The sequence below is a fragment of the Copadichromis virginalis genome, linkage group LG9 (assembly GCF_057382275.1).
Source record: "Copadichromis virginalis isolate Kocher_CV1m ecotype Utaka linkage group LG9, C_Virginalis_male_GT1.1, whole genome shotgun sequence".
NCBI lineage: Eukaryota > Metazoa > Chordata > Actinopteri > Cichliformes > Cichlidae > Copadichromis > Copadichromis virginalis.
Window position 1 is genome coordinate 35,072,222 of NC_140626.1, and position 12,720 is coordinate 35,084,941.

The following is a 12,720-nucleotide window of genomic DNA, read 5'->3' on the forward strand; positions in this document are numbered from 1 at the left end:
CGGATTTACTTCATCACGGCCTTGTCGTATTGGTCCATTTGATTGACCTTTATTATTCATTTATTTATTTATTTCATTTCAAGTTATCACAGATGGGACAGACGTGAGTGGGGGATAGGACAGGGAGAAAAAAGGGAGGGGAAGAAAGACAGGAAGAGGGACAGTGAGAGAGGACACTAAAAAAAGAAAACAAATTTCCTTGGTTACCTGTTGAGAGAAAAACAAGAGCAACACAATAACACAGCACCACTGCAATAACCTAAATAAATGTAAATAACAGTAAATATTGAATGTTGTGCAGCACACGGTGTGCTTTGAGGTAAGAAAGGTGTAGCTGTCTATGAACACCTGTGTACACCGGAGTTCATCCAGCTGTTCTGCCAGAGGTTTTATATTAACGCAGGACTCCAGGCCTGGAAACCTGAACTCCAACAAACAGACCAGACTAACAGGATCCTCCAGCTTTCACTCGTTCAGGACGAGACTGACCCTGTGCTTCTAACTGCCAACAGAGGGCGCTGTCTGAAGCCAGACTCATACAGATATTCATAAATGAGAAACATGAGCCCAGACTTTGACCCATGACACGCTCCTGTGGTTCGGACCAAATGGAGGCGGGATGCTGAAGACGAACGGTCATTTCCTGTCTGCACCGCCATCCTGTCAGTGACGGCTAAAATGTGGGTTAAGCCCCGCCCATTGACTGATTCTATTCTATATAATTTACTGTAAATGTCAGAACAGCTGGACTGTGAGTTTAATGAAGAGTTTAGCAGCTGTACGTAATACACTGGACACTGCATCAGCTGATGAGAAGCAGCAGGAGTTAAACATCAGACAGAATCGGGCTGGTTTTAGATGAGACGCTGTTAGAAATGAGAGATTTGAAAGGTTCTGTGCTGTTTGGTGGTGAGACGGTCCAGCAGGTGGCAGCACTCACCTGCACATGAAGCAGCTGTGAGGGCAGCAGGTGATCCTGCAGCTTCACTGATTCATGCTGAGGAGCAAACAGGAAGTCTGATTGTTCCTCAGCTGTGATGTTTACGGGCCGCTTCACTGGATAATGGTGCGACTTCATCCCACAGCAGAGGACAGGTCGTACACTCGGTGACCTGACAGGAAGTCCTCCCACTCTGTCACTTTCAGCAGATAGCACAGGAGTGATCCGTCTCCTTCATGGAGCTGCTCGGTGAAAGCATCGTCTTTGAGATTGGACCGAATCGTTCCCCTTGACCCGCCCCCCCACAAACCTCTGGACCCCTACGGCCCCTTCTGTGGTCGCCAGGATCCCAGACCCACATGAGTCACTGTGACTGAGGTCAGACCTCCAACCAAACCACATCACCTATCTCCAGAGCAGAGCCCCAGTATCCTCAGCCTGGACAACATGCTGTGGTTCTTTGTTCTTGTAGGCTGCCCGACTCTGGGCTCTCCACTACAGAGGGCGACGGTCATTCAGGAGAAGCTCAGAGCAGAGCTGCTGCTCCTCCACATCAAAAGAGTCAACGTTCAGGATCTGAGTGTTTCATGAATGTTCTGCTGTGAAGATTAGATCCCTCACTGGCTCTGGGACACCTCGATGGAGCTGAACAGCAGGACAAGTCACAGGAATTATTAGAAGAAAAGGGTTTTCCTTTATTTAACCCAAGAAGTTATATTTAAAAAATAACAAATGTCAGGCTCATAAAAGAAACAAGGATCAGTCACAAATACATAAGTAAACTAAATGTGTGCGCCTACAAATCAATACACCTGCTGCAAACTAAAGTGTGTGATTGTGTACATGAGAGTTACAGAGTGTAGAGTGTGGACACGGGTTTGACCGGCACATGGAGGTGAGTCTGGAGCAGGTCTTTGAGCAGAGGCTGGACAGACAGACGGGCGGATGTTTGATGGAGCAGTCAGGTAAATGGATGGTGGTTGGATGACGGTCCCTAGCAGACTGTGGTCACGAGCTGTGACCTCAGCGCCCACAGTGCAGTGTGCTTGTGTGGGCAGCAGCAGCTGTGATGTCGTCGGTGAGCTTGGCTTTCAGATTGTGTGAAAGTAAAAGTGGAGCATCTGGAACATCTGGGCGCACGTTTAACCCCGCTCTGCTCTGAAGCCTGAGCAGGAAGCGGGGTCCATCTCTCTGAGCTGTGGCTTAAATTCTGTTGTTGTCGTGTTTAACTATGGCACCGGGGCAGGAGGAGGAAACCACGTCCACAAGTGCAGCTTCTCTGCAGAATCACTTTCACTGTGTCGAGTCCATTTACATAATAATGTGAGGGACCATGAGAGTGCTGCACAGGTGCTGCACAGGTGTGACTGATTTCCCTCAGTGATGCATGCAGGAGAAGAAGACATCATCATCGGACTGTCGGAGCCTCAGAGGATGAAAATGTGCAGAAATCTCGCAGAGCCGTTCGTTTCTAACAGAAGCAATAAAAATCCCTCACATGGTTTTACTTTGATTGTTTTTGGTCCGTTATTTGTTCTGAAATGTTACAGGCGTCACACTCAGCAGATATCTGTCCCATAAAGCATGAAGATAAACCTGTGTCCAACATTAAATCATAACCAGGCTTAAAGTTAGCTTTATTAGGGGCGTGGCCTCTGTGAGTGACAGGTGGATGGTGACACAGGTGTGCTGTAGCTGCTAGCTGTCTGCTAGCTTCACCTGAACTGGACCTCTGCACGTGTTTGTGCTGGTGGAGCCTTTTAATGACGTCATGTGACCAATAACACGGCTGCTGTGAGGTCACTGTGGTAACAGAGCGTCCACGGTGTGTTAAAGGCCTCGTGCTGAGGGAGGTGGCTAACCCTTAGCTAAAGAAGCAGAGTGGTCACTGAGGTCTTCATCAATGAAGTACTGGAGCCTGCAGGTTAACGGCAGTGAGAGTAAAAACACAGGAAAGATGTTAATTTTTAATCTTTTGTCAGATTTATTAACCTAAAGTTGGTCAAACTCGATTTAATGAGCTTCTCAAACTGCTGATTGAATCCAGGAAGTAATGTAATCCTGCACAACAGCATTTTCATTCTGGGAGGACGCTGGAGTGAGATCATAGTTTGGGAACATTTACTCCATCAGGATCTGATCATGTGCACCTCAGATCCTTTAAATCTTCCTGCAGACGGGCTGGTGCTCGTGGAGCGGCCGGTGTGTGGCCTGCTGAGGGTTTGGACACTTCCTTCACATGAAATACAAGACGGGTGGAAAACCAGCTGCCAGTCTGCACTCTCAGCATCCGCTCATCTCCTCCCTTCCTCGTCTCCTCCCTTCCACGTCTTGTGTTTCCCTTCTTGTTCTCCGGCTGCAGCTCCACCCGGTCAGGTTTCCCTCGGCTTGTCTCCCACTCAGCTCACATTCACCCACAGTCGTCCTCTTCCACGTTTCACTCGGTGGATCAGTGAAGTCACATTTCTGGAGCAGCAAACACAGACACTAAATCTCAGAGAGAATCGTGTCCTGCAGAAATTTCTGAAACATCAGAGAAAAAAATCTAAAAGCTCAACAACAGGTGGAGGACAGGTGGAGGAGTACACACAGAGGCAACATGGCTAAAAACACACAAAACAGCCACAAAGACTAAAACGGCTCATACACGAGCACAGAGGGCTGAAAACAAGAAGCACAGCGATGATGTCACAGAGGCTGTAAGGTCACGGGCTTTCTGGGCCAATCACAGGGCAGAGTGTGTCCGTTTAGATCATGTGATCACGTTGGCTTCATAACCTCAGACTTACACTGAGGTGATGTTTGTACCTCCAAGTCTGAGCCCACATCATTGGAGTTGAGGGGGAGGATCAGGGAGGTTTATGATGACAAACGTCATAAACTGTTCACACTTTCTCCAAAACCAGCTCTGAAACAAACGACGACCTCTGAAGGTCGACTGAACCCACGTTCTTCAATGATAATGACAGAAGTGATGAAACCACCTGAGCTCAGTCAGCACTGATAGTTAAAGAGCATGAAAGCAGACTTTTCAGTCTGTGTAACAATCCTTAGTTAGACAAAATACCAAAATGTTGTTTGTGAGTGGATGATGGATGGATGATGGATGGATGATGGATGATGGATGGATGGATGATGGATGGATGATGGATGGATGGATGGATGGATGATGGATGGATGATGGATGGATGATGGATGATGGATGGATGATGGATGGATGGATGATGGATGGATGATGGATGGATGGATGGATGGATGATGGATGGATGATGGATGGATGATGGATGGATGGATGATGGATGGATGGATGATGGATGGATGGATGATGGATGATGGATGGATGGATGGATGGATGGATGGATGGATGGATGGATGATGGATGGATGATGGATGATGGATGGATGATGGATGGATGGATGGATGGATGATGGATGGATGATGGATGGATGATGGATGATGGATGGATGGATGATGGATGGATGGATGGATGGATGATGGATGGATGATGGATGGATGATGGATGGATGGTGTAATATACTGTTGTGCTGGGGTGCTGTTGACTCCTCCACCAGCAGAGGGCAGGCGTGTGCTGTAGCTGTGCAGTAACAGACAAATAAAAAGCGCCGTGGTCTCCTGAGCGCCGTCTGTTACCAACTGTTACAGTACAACACGGCCAGTCTGAAAGAGAAATGTGAAGATGAAGTTAAACTGCTGCAGAAGGCAGCTGATCTCCCTGACCTTTGACCTCAGCATCAGCAGAGTGAAGGTGCTCGGCTGCTCTCTGTGAGACTTTGTGATGCTTCTCCTCTGCTGTGCTGACCTAACTCTGAATCTGTCCACATCCACAGGATGGTGGAAGTTTGATCCACGGAGACTCACACAGAGTCTATAGCATGAGCTCGCTCACTGAACCAATCAGCATTTCTAGGTTGAGTTTAATGGAGCAGAGGATTAAACTTGACAGCTGACGAACGAAGACAGAGCTGGATTTACCTGATGTGACCTCCGAGCATCAAGTCAGGACAGAGAGGAGGAAGAGGAGGAGATAACACAGAGCCATTGATGAAGAGCGAGAGAAAGGGTGGGGGAGGGGTAACGAGCTGGGAAAGCAGAGATGGTTTTGGTGGAGGGAAGAAAACAAAATGAGAGGCGAGGTTGTCACGAGGCATAAAACTAATAAATCAAAGATTTTCTTCTCAAAGGTTTAAACAGACGTGAGCTTCACTGATAAACAATAACGACAGTAAACTACAATCAAATAATAAAAAATAATAATAAACACGTCCACGAGGAACCCGTCCACCAAAGGACGTGAAGCAGTGTGTCCCGGTTAACGTGGACTCAGCAGCTCGGGGACCTGAAACCTCAGGAGGAGTCGGGGTCTCCTGTATCTGCTCCCAGCTGAGCGTCTCAGCTCATCGTTTTACCAGGAGAGCCTCAAACACGTCGATAGAGAAAGAAAAACAAACGTTTATAACAAACGAACTGTTCGTCAGTTTCTAACACGGGCGTGTTTGGAGGTGTGTGATTGGTTCATGAATCTGTCCCCATCATATCTGTGAGTGTTTCAGTGATCCAGCTCTGTGAGTCTGTGACGGGAGCACCTGATTATTCCCGTCACGTCGTCCTCCCTCGCAGACCTGATTGGGGTCTCGGTGTCAGACAGGTTTTCGGCGACCTCGCCGAGGACACGCCGGCTGCGTTCTCGCATCAGAGAGCCTCCTCCCGCCGGAGATCCTCGCCGCGCTCTGCAATCAGCTCAGCATTTACATTCAGATGACTGCGCCGAGCCGCTGGAATGAAAATTTCCTCAGAGATCAGCTGGGGACTCGTGCGGGTGGGAGGGGGAGGACGTGACAGCGCCGCCTCACACCTGTCCTCACATGACATTTCCAAGTTGGCCTGAAAGTCTAATCAGCAGGATTTAATCACATCTGCTCCGTGTGGAAATCTAAATATTCATGCAGCTCTGCAGTGTGAGCTGATGGAAATAGATGTCATCTCCTGACCTGCTGACCTTTCTCCAGGATAGCATCAGGCTGCAGCTCCTGCTGCTGTGCAAACATCTGGAGCTCTGCTCTCTGTGTCATTATTATTGGTTTAACGGGCTGAGCTGTGTGCTCTTAATCAAATGACCAGAGAAGACCTGAAACCCTCTGTGGATCCCATGTTGACCATCAACATGACTGATTTTATATCTGCTTGTTTTCACTTTGTGTGTCTGTTAATTAGTGCAAACTAACAGGATATTAAAGCCTGATGACTGTGAGACCCGAGCTCTCAGATCTATAACTCATAAAAGGATTCAGGATCCAGGTCTGACGTAAGTTTTCTCCTGCTCCAGCTGAGTAAAGACATAGAACATAAAGTTTATTCTTATGGCTCGCTACCTTTAAACCTGTTTATCTATTCTCTGGGTTTAAATCCAGGCACAGCTCTGTGCTTGTGAGACTTTTAGAGCCAACATGTGGGCGGGACACAGGATGACCTGGTCGCCACATTCTTATCAGTGGTCACATGATATCATTAAAAGGCTCCAACAGCACAAACACGAGAGTCCAGTTCAGATGAAGCTAGCAGCTACAGCCACCTGTCAGTCACAGAGGCCACGCCCCTAATAAAGCAAACTTTAAGTACGATTTAGACAGGTGACTTATCAAAGCATCCTCCCCGAGTGCACCGACTCGCTGCACCATCGTGTGGTTCAAAGAGGTATTACATGAGAGTACAGCCAGCTGTGTAGAGCTTCAGCTGATGTCTCTGCAACACATCACAGTCGCACATGAGCCTGAGCAGGTGTGTCTATAAGGCCTGTAAGAGGGCGGGAGGAAGTTCACTGTGTGATGGCGGCAGGTGTGAGCTCGCTCTGTGTGCAGACCCTCATTAAGATTCAGGAGGAGGCGCGGCTTGCCCCGGAGTGACTCCTCTCAGCGATCAAACCCACTGACCCGCTGCAGCGACGGATTCTCCTCCTCCCTGGCGTGCGGGGGAGGCGGCTCTTCTGGTTGGCTGGCTTCATTGTGCTGTGGTTTGGTTGGCGGCGCAGCATCAAAGCTGTTACTCAGAATCTGGAGGAGCTGGAGGCGTTTTCACTGCTGCTCCATTTCCACACTGTTAAACTCCCGCTCAGCACTACATCCTGCAAATGCTGCTGATTCACCCGATGACCTTTGACCTGTGCCACTGACCCTCTGACCCACATCTGAATGGAAACGTTAGAAATAAATTAATCTAATCTTGTTGCAACACAGATAAACCTCCTGATCACTTCCTCTCTGAGACGCACTCATCAATGAGCCTCCAGCTGTGACCGTCACCGCCCGAGGTAACCACGGAAACCTGAACGTTTTACACATGTGACACCTGAGTGCTTCCTGTCCCGCCCACAGATCACAAGGACTCGCTGCCTTCCTGGTGTCGGATCAAAGTGACTGAATTGTTGCCGGCAGACGTTCCACACTTCCTCACAGTCCCACAGTGGGAGAGTGTGCTGCCACCTGAGGAGGATCCACTCCCACTGAGGTTTATGACTCTGGTTAATTAAAGGTAGTGGCAGGAACAGGAGACACCTGAGTGATCAGATCCTTCACTCAGATAATATTCCACCTGTGTCAGAGAGGCCAGTGAGGTCTCATCTTTAGTTTAAGGATCCAGAGTATGTGATGAATATGTTCCTGCGGTCAGCTGATGGAGCGCTGATGGAGGGCTGATAGAGCGCTGATGGAGGGCTGATGGAGGGCTGTTGGAGCACTGATGGAGGGCTGATGGAGCGCTGATGGAGGGCTGATAGAGCGCTGATGGAGGGCTGATGGAGGGCTGTTGGAGCACTGATGGAGGGCTGATGGAGCGCTGATGGAGGGCTGATGGAGCGCTGATGGAGGGCTGTTGGAGCACTGATGGAGGGCTGATGGAGCGCTGATGGAGGGCTGATAGAGCGCTGATGGAGCGTGCTGATGGAGCGCTGATGGAGGGCTGATGGAGCGCTGTTGGAGGGCTGATGGAGCGCTGATGGAGGGCTGTTGGAGCACTGATGGAGGGCTGATGGAGCGCTGATGGAGGGCTGTTGGAGCACTGATGGAGGGCTGATGGAGCGCTGATGGAGGGCTGTTGGAGCACTGATGGAGGGCTGATGGAGCGCTGATGGAGGGCTGTTGGAGCACTGATGGAGGGCTGTTGGAGCACTGATGGAGGGCTGATGGAGCGCTGATGGAGGGCTGATAGAGCGCTGATGGAGCGTGCTGATGGAGCGCTGATGGAGGGCTGATGGAGCGCTGTTGGAGGGCTGATGGAGCGCTGATGGAGGGCTGTTGGAGCGCTGATGGAGGGCTGATGGAGCGCTGATGGAGGGCTGTTGGAGCACTGATGGAGGGCTGATGGAGCGCTGATGGAGGGCTGATGGAGCACTGATGGAGGGCTGATGGAGCGCTGATGGAGGGCTGTTGGAGCACTGATGGAGGGCTGATGGAGCGCTGATGGAGGGCTGTTGGAGCACTGATGGAGGGCTGATGGAGCGTGCTGATGGAGCGCTGATGGAGGGCTGATGGAGCGCTGATGGAGCACTGGTGGAGCGCTGATGGAGCGTGCTGTACCTGAGACAGTTCGTTTCACGGCTCGTGGACTCTGGACTCGTCTTCGCTCTGTGGTTCGTCCACTCGGCTCAGTTAAGCTCATTCTGGTTGTTTCATTTTCCGGTCCCAGCGCTGACGCCTGTGCCGAGGTGGACCTGACTGACCTGTGCAGATGTGACCCCGCCCCCAGACTCCTTCATCAAAGCGGCTTCAGCGAGTTCACGTGGACTCTGCGGGCGGCTGCAGCTTCGCGGGGTCGCCCGGGAGACGAACTCTCTCTGAGCGTTTGAAGAGGACGGAGGAGTTTCGTTTTATCTGTCAGTCAGTCCCTGCATCACGGGGACGCCGCTCTGAGCGTGTGAGCGACATTTACATGACCTACATACAGACTGCAGAGAGAGGGAGGTGTGTGAACGCCACAGAGGAGGAGATGGAAGCTGAAACAAGCAAAGAAAGGAAAACTGAATGTAATGGATGGAGCTCGCTGTAGGCTGACTGTGAAACATTAATGCGCTGCTGTACTGCAGCGTGTAGGTGCAGCACGAGCAGGGCGGCGTGCAGCATCCATCTGAGCCTCCTCGCTCCCTCGTCTGCTCTGTGACACAAAAGCAGAAACACTTCCTGAGTTTACAGTTTTCAGCTTTCACACTCGGGACGACAGTGAAGCTCCACCCACTGCTGCTGTGGGTGTGGCTGATGTCATGTTTCAGCAGGTACAAACATAATGTTTACCTGCATGGTGGAACGTGATTGGTCAATAGAAGGTGAATTACAGCCGAGCTGTTGTGAGATCATACGCTGTGGTTTGTGTGATCGTTGTTGTCTCCTGATCATCTTCGTACTGTGAGTCAGTACAACAACAAAGGCTAACAGCTGATTGGCTGATGAACTGTCAGTCCAGTGTTTGAGATCTGACTAAGCTGATGGTTTAAAATAGCTGCATGGATACGCGTCCATCTGAAGATGGTGAAGATGTTTCTAGCAGCACTTTGTTACAAGATGACAACGTTTGTAAACCCAAAGAGCTTCTCAAACATCGTTTACCTGTATGTTCACGTGGCTTTTAGGCATCGTGGTGTTGGAGGTGAATTTATACAACTCACAAAGCTGTAACGTTATTACGTATAACAACGGCAGCTTGCTAACATTTAGCTAACATTATAGCAGCTGTTCTTCCCTCTGTGGGCGTGGCGTTATAGCATTGCTATGCTTGTGTACACCTGGAGTGTGTGATGTAACGACTGACTCTATGACTCTTAATGAATGCAGTCAGGCTCCAGGAGTTTTGTCTGAAGGGCGTCTCTCTCCCTCTGAAACATTAACATTAGGGAGGTAGGGCTGCTCGATATAACGATATATATCGGATGACGATATATAAACATCTGTCGTTTCATTTTACGCTATCGTTTGTTTCGTGGTGTCGCAAAATAAACTGTTTACGGCAATATTTGTTCATGTTCTGATGTCACTGTAGTTATTATTAATTTCTTAAAGTTCTCTCTTTCTCTTATATTTAATATAACCACACTACGGACGGACAAGCGCCTGTTTTTATGCGTTGTCGTTAGCAACAACGACGGTAAAACCACCGCGTGTCCGCTTGTTTATTTTCCACATAAACCTTTCACAATAAAGCTCAAGATCCTGTTGAGACTTTTCAAAATAAACTGAATCACGTGAAAGATGCAGATTGTTTACAGATGAGAAGTAAAAAAGACGCCAGGTGCTAAAAAATAAACCTTAGACTCAAACGTTAGAACAGGCTTTTCCCCGCAGCACGCCGTGTAATAAATACAAAGAAAACGGCGCCGTTACAACTTGTGTCTAAAAATGTGTCGTTTCATGCATCTGTTAAAACACTCGACTCCAGCTACACGACGCACAGCTGGAAACACTTCAGGCAGGTCGAGCTGCCCGAGATTCACAGACTTTACAGAAAATGTTACATTTGTGTGATTTATATCGTTATCGGGACGATGTCTTATATCGGGATATGAGATTTTGGTCATATCACACAGCCTTAGAGGGAGGTGTTCTGGGCATGTTGTCGCAGGTGGAGGCCCCGGGGCAGACCAGGACACACTGGAGAACTCCTCAGAGTTCCCCTGGAGGAGGTGGCTGAGGAGAGGCTGCTGCCCCTGTGACCTAGCCCCGGATAAGCAGACTCATACTTTATTGAAGGTGGTGCCTCCTCCGTTTAAGACTTCTGCTCCTCCCTCGCCGCTCGTACTCCTTGATGGTTTAGTTTTTTGCCTCTACAGGGTCAGGGTCCTCAGGTCACATGATGACCAGCGAGCTCCACCCCAGAAGACAGAGAGCTGCAGAGAAAGCTCACGGGTGGAGATTCATTCAGTCTTGTGTGTTTTGGGCGCAGTGCGGCAGTGGCGCCCTGTCAGGACAGGCGAGGCAATAAATTAGGGTCAAATCATTTGGGGATGTAGGTACTAAAGCTGAGGTAACTTTAGGCCAGTGCACGGCTTCAAACTTGAATCTGTGCATTGATGGTTTGCATGTTTCATGCTTGTAGAAAGAGGCTTCTAAAGATGAGTAAAGCTGGACTCATGAGGCGTCTGTTACTGGTGGATGTGAGTCAATTGCTTGCTGTGAAATGAAACAAAATCAGCTTTTCATGCAGTCGTTTAAAAGTTTAGGAAGTGGAAAGTCACCAATAAACCGTCCACATCAATCGGCAGGTGCGTGGAGAGCGAGCTGTGCTCTCAGTCACGCTGCGTCACTGAGGATTAATTCAGCGCCGTGATGAGAACATGCAAATGAAGCTGCTTTTAAGCCCACCGGCTCGTTTGCTCTCTGCCCTGCACGGGTTGCCCGGCAGCTCTCAGACCTGCCTGATTGAGGTAAAAGCACATAAAAGTCAAACTGCGGGAGGATGACATCCAAAAACATTGGCTTCATCTCCATAATGCATTCCAGCCGTCTCTGCTGGCCACAGGAAGTGCGTTAAAGCGAGGCAGAGGGTCACAGAGCTGCCTCATTTCCATTATTCATCTTCATAAAAGCTCCCGGACCGCTGCCTCTGAGTTTGGGGAAGGAATGAGGGGAATGTTAAAACTGTGCTCTCCTACTTATCTGATCACACACACATCTGGTTACACATCTGCTTCTGTCTGAGGCAGCACTGATGGAGGCAGGTGCAGATGAGGGGTCTTCATCGATGAAGGTCCTGAGTGTGGTTACAGTACAGAGCACAGTGCTGAGGATGATTTCAATAACACTGAGGCTGCTGTTACGTGTTTATGAGAGGCACAAAAACACCACGAGAACTCTTCAATGAGCCGTTTGTTTAAAATGTTCGCCGCTGTGATGGCGTGAAGGCTGTGAACCTGCTGGTCATGGCGTCCATCGGCAGCTCTGGGTCTCTGCTCAGACCTGCAGCAGTCCTGGTTCTGGTCCTGCAGTCCAAAAGCAGCTCAGTCAGTTGTTTTTGAAGGACGTCTCTGCTCTTAGACTGGATTCGTCCTTTCACTCAAGCAGAGCTCGTTTCTATCACCTGTAGCTTCCATCACAGTTTTCATGGATGACGTTTGTTTTCTGATGAAAATGAGACAATAACTGAATAAAACGTGATGCAGGAGGACAGAAACACATCAACACTTTCATCAACAAATGAAAAAGAGACAAAAATACATCCGGGAGACGAGGTCCAATCAGAGATCATCAAGCTGTGTAGAAAGGCGGGGCAGTTTAGAAGTGATCCAATCACAAGCGATCTTGTGCAGCAAGGTTAGACATATGGACAGGTGGAGGAACGTAAAGTGCTTCATGAACCATGTGAAGCAACAACACCACAAACTTTTACACCTGCTGGTAAAACCAAAGGAGGCGGACCAATGCTTTGGAACACCTGAGCGTCCATCTTTACCTGCATGTTCAGAGCTCTGATCCACGCAGGAAGTAAAGGCTCAGAGGATGAGTGATGGCCTGGAAAACCCTGTAAACGAAACACTGTGACAGCTGAAGAAGGACGAGCTACACCTGGGCGGAGCTGCTTACAGGTCTCAGCAAACAGCAGCACTAACCTGTCAGAGCGTCAGCAGCTCAGGACCACAGTGACCAGGACTGAGAAGGTCAGCCAAGAGAAACCGAATGAAACCTGGAGACCTGCAGACCCGTCACACTCCTCCTCAGAGCTTCTCCCACCTATCGAAAAGAAGCTGAAGACCACAGAGACTCAGGGAGACCCAGAACCACCAG